The sequence below is a fragment of the Carassius carassius genome, chromosome 39 (genome assembly GCF_963082965.1).
Source record: "Carassius carassius chromosome 39, fCarCar2.1, whole genome shotgun sequence".
Taxonomy (NCBI): Eukaryota; Metazoa; Chordata; class Actinopteri; order Cypriniformes; family Cyprinidae; genus Carassius; species Carassius carassius.
The window spans coordinates 3208125-3212517 of record NC_081793.1 but is presented as its reverse complement, the minus strand read 5'-3'; positions in this window follow the sequence as shown (position 1 = coordinate 3212517).

Below are 4393 nucleotides of genomic sequence, written 5' to 3'. Positions count from 1 at the left end.
TGTCGGGAGGCCATGTAACCGAAAGACGTGGTTAACGACTGTTAACGCTGTCTCCTTGGCTGAGGGTAAATTGGGCAAGGGAATGAAATGGACCGCCTTCGAGAACCGGTCCACCATGGTCAAAACTACCATGTTACCCTGAGAGGGTGGGAGGGCGGTGACAAAATCTAGTGCGATATGGGACCAGGGTCTCGAAGGGATCGGCAGCGGTTGAAGGAGCCCATCTGGGGGTCGATTACCAGTGGCACAAACTGAGCCAGCCAAAACAAAACTGTGAACATCGCGAGCCATACGTGGCCACCAAAATCTTTGCTTGACTAAAGATGTAGTGCGACTGACTCAACAATGGAACAATGCCCCCACTGAATAACGTTGGACCGTAATCCCTCACAAATAAAATGGCACAAATAAACGGTTCGGTGAACAGCTGACCGGAGGCGTAACCCCTTGTAAGGCCGTCTTGACCTTCGATTCGACCTCCCATGAGAGTGTGGAGATAATTAGGGTCTCCGGAAAAATGCCCTCGGGAGTAGACGGACGATCGGAACGGTCAAAAATGCGTGATAAAGAATCTGGCTTGATGTTCTTGGAGCCCGGGAGGTACGAGAGAGTAAAGTCAAAACGTCCGAAAAAAAGTGCCCACCGAGCCTACCTGGAGTTAAATCTTTTAGCGGTTCTAATATATTCCAGATTCTTATGATCGGTCCAAACGATAAAAGGTACCCCCAACCCTTCTAACCAGTGTCGCCATTCATCCAAAGCTAACTTAACTGCCAACAACTCTCTGTTACCAATACCATAATTATGTTCGGCAGGGGACAAACGGTAAGACAAACACGCGCATGGATGCATTCTGTCGTCTGCAGAAGAATGTTGGGATAGCACTGCACCTACCCCTACCTCTGACGCATCGACCTCCACCACAACTGACGTGATGGATCAGGGGTAACTAAGATGGGGGCTGAAACAAAGCGGCCTTTCAGTTTGGCAAACGCAGCCTCAGCTGCGTCTGACCACCTGAACGTAGTTCTGGGGGAGGTCAAGGCGGTCAGAGGTGAGGTTAGTTGGCTGAAATTGCGAATGAACCGCCGGTAGAAATTGGCGAACCCCAGAAACCTCTGTAGGGCCTTACGTGAATCTGGACTTGGCCAATCCACCACATCCTTAACCTTCTCAGGATCCATACGTATTCCCTCAGACGACACAATGTACCCTAAGAAAGCAACAGACTGTGCATGAAAAGCGCATTTCTCCGCCTTGACAAAAAGCCCATTCTCTAGCAGCCTCTGAAGCACTCGTCGAACGTGCTGCACGTGCTCCTGGAGAGAAGAAGAAAAAATCAATATGTCATCCAGGTAGACATATATGAACTGATCGACCATATCTCGCAGCACGTCGTTGACGAGTGCCTGGAAGACTGCTGGGGAGTTGGACGAGCCAAAGGGCATGACCAAGTATTCAAAGTGCCCCCTGGGGGTGTTAAAAGCAGTCTTCAATTCATCCCCCTTCCTGATGCGGACCAAATGATAAGCATTACATAAGTCCAATTTAGTGAAGATCGACGCTCTCTGCAACCTCTCGAAGGCTCAAGACATCAGTATTCTTTACCGTGATGCTGTTCAACCCCCGGTAGTCAATACAATGTCGCAGGGATCGGTCCTTCTTCCCCACAAAAAAGAACCCCACCCCCACTGGAGAAGAGGAAGGACGGATGAACCCTGCTGCTAGAGAATCAGAAATATATTTCTCCATAGCCTCTCTTTCTGGAACAGAAAGTGAATATAACTTGCCCTTAGGCGGAGACGTACCTGGCAGTAACTCTTTAGCACAGTCATAGGGACGATGCGGAGGGAGAGAAGCAGCTCGAGACTTACTGAACACTTTCTTCAGGTCCTGATACTCCGTGGGCACGTTTAACAAATCCACTGCTTCCTCCTGAAATGCAAAAACAGAAACAGATGAACTGGCAAACACAAGACAGGACTCATGACATTTACTGCTCCACTCCAACACTGATCTCTGCTGCCAGTCAATCTTGGGGTTGTGTTTAATGAGCCAGGGGTGTCCCAAAACAATGGGTCCGAGGGGGAAGTCCAGAATGTAGAAGGAAGTAGTTTCCGTGTGGTTGCCAGATACGATGTGTAATGGGTCCAGTGGTGAATGAAATGGTAGGAAGAGCTTGGCCGTTAAGAGCGTGAACTGCAATGGTGCGGGTGAGAGGTAACAGGGGAACCTGAATCTTGTGTGCAAATTTGTAGTCCATGAAGTTACCTTCTGCCCCCGGAGTCCAAAAGTGCTCGACAGTCGTGAGTGTTGGCTGACCATCTAAGTCTAACCGGGAGGAGCGTAGATATTGATGAGGTCTTCTCAGCGGAGATCCCACCCGACAGTAGCCTCAGATTTACTGCCGGGCTTGTCCTTTTACTGGGCAGTTATAAGCAAAATGTCCTGCAGTCCTGTCCTGGGATCTCCGCCTTTCCTTCTCCTCCAGGGAAAGCCGAGCTCGCCCGACCTGCATGGGCTCGTGATTGTAGACGGGGCTGACCGCGTCCCCGCCGCTGGATCGCGTGGTCTCAGCCGCTCCAGAGACCCGAGCAGGTAACTTCAGACGTTCGACTCAAGAGAGTCGGGAATCCACACGAAGCGCCAGTTCAATCAACCCATTGAGGGTAGTAGGTAAGTCCATAAATCTCTCTCAGGATGCGGTCAGCCAGCCCATGCAGGAACATATCCCACTGCGCCCCCTCGTTCCACTGACACTCTGCCGCCAAAGTCCGGAACTCGATAGCGTAATCAGATACAGATCTACTGCCTTGCTTGAGGTCCGCGAGGATCCGTGCCGCTTCTCTTCCCGGGACCGCGCGGTCGAATACCATCATCATTTCGGCAGCGAGTGTCTGGAACAAGGCACAGCATGGATCTTGGTTCTCCCACACCACCGTCCCCCATAGCGCTGCCGTCCCAGTCAGTAGCATGAGCACAAATGCCACCTTGCTCTGTTCAGTGGCAAAGGTCCTGGGCTGCAGAGAAAAATGCATTGAACAGCATGTTAGGAATGCTCTGCAATAGTTAGGTTCACCATTGTATAACTCGGGAACAGGTAGGCGGGGCTCTGACTGGGAGATGTTCTGTGGTGGTACGGGGGAACGGCCGGTGTGGGTGGCGCAGTGGGAGCTCGTAGATGTTGCAATTGCTGGGTGAGCTCGGACACCTGCGCCACAAGAGCTTGAATAGCCCGACCCGACTAAGTCATGTTCCTCTCCTGGGAATCCATCCGTGAAATACTGGAATTGATGAATTCTTCCAGAGGAGAAGAGGATCCGCTTGCTGCTTCCATCGCTTAGTCAGATCGTTCTGTCATAATACATGGAGCGGAAGCAATGATGCAAGTACCTCTTTATTGAGGGTCAAAAGACACAAAGAAGTACAGGAACTCGAGTGGGCTGGTGGCGCAGGGACTAGATGGTCAGCGTGCTGGTGAAGACAGGTGACGGTGAATCCAGTGACAGTGAACATCCAGACGAGATGAGACGAAAACCACGAAGACACCGAACAGGAACTTGAATCAGGAACAGGACTGGAAATGGCACACGATGACACACACTGAGGACACCAAACAACGATCTGACAAAGAGAGGAGAGTGCGATGAGTCTTTATAGGTGAGTGAATTGGCAGCAGCTGATGCGGGGAATGAGATAAGCTGGCGTGCTGATCAGCAGGAACGAGCGGTCATGCCCACTCACACACCCACACACACACAGAACAACAAATACACGAGACACGAAGAAAACAGTGAATTCATGAACCGTGACAATGTGATGCGTTAGCATTTAGCTAAGTGTTGTTAACATGTTTTAGTATGTTTCTAGCATGCTGTCAGTGTATTCATCACTTGCTGGAACTTTTTAATATGTTGCTAGAAGTCCATAACAGTGTTACACATGACACTTCCTGTTGCCAGAAGGTGGCACTATGATCGAATACGGGCATGTGGATGTGTTCAGGAGAGGACTCTTATTAATTTTTTTCAATTTGGGGCAGATTGAACACTATATGCCTGAATTACAGTGACTTCCTGTTTAACTTCAATGAAAGGATGCTTTAGCATTTAGCTAAGTGTTGCTAGAATGTTTTAGTATGTTTCTAGCATGTTGCCAGTATATTTAGCACTTGTTGATGCTTTTTAATATGTTGCTAGGAGTCCATAAAAGTGTTACACATGACACTTCCTGTTGCCAGTAGATGGCGCTATGACTATAACCGAATATGGGCATGTTGATGTATTCAGGACAGGACCCTTGTCAAACGTGTGAAGTTTGGGGCAGATCGGACATTGCTTGCCTGAGTTACAGCAACTTCCTTTTTCACTGCATTAGTAGCATGCTTAAGCAC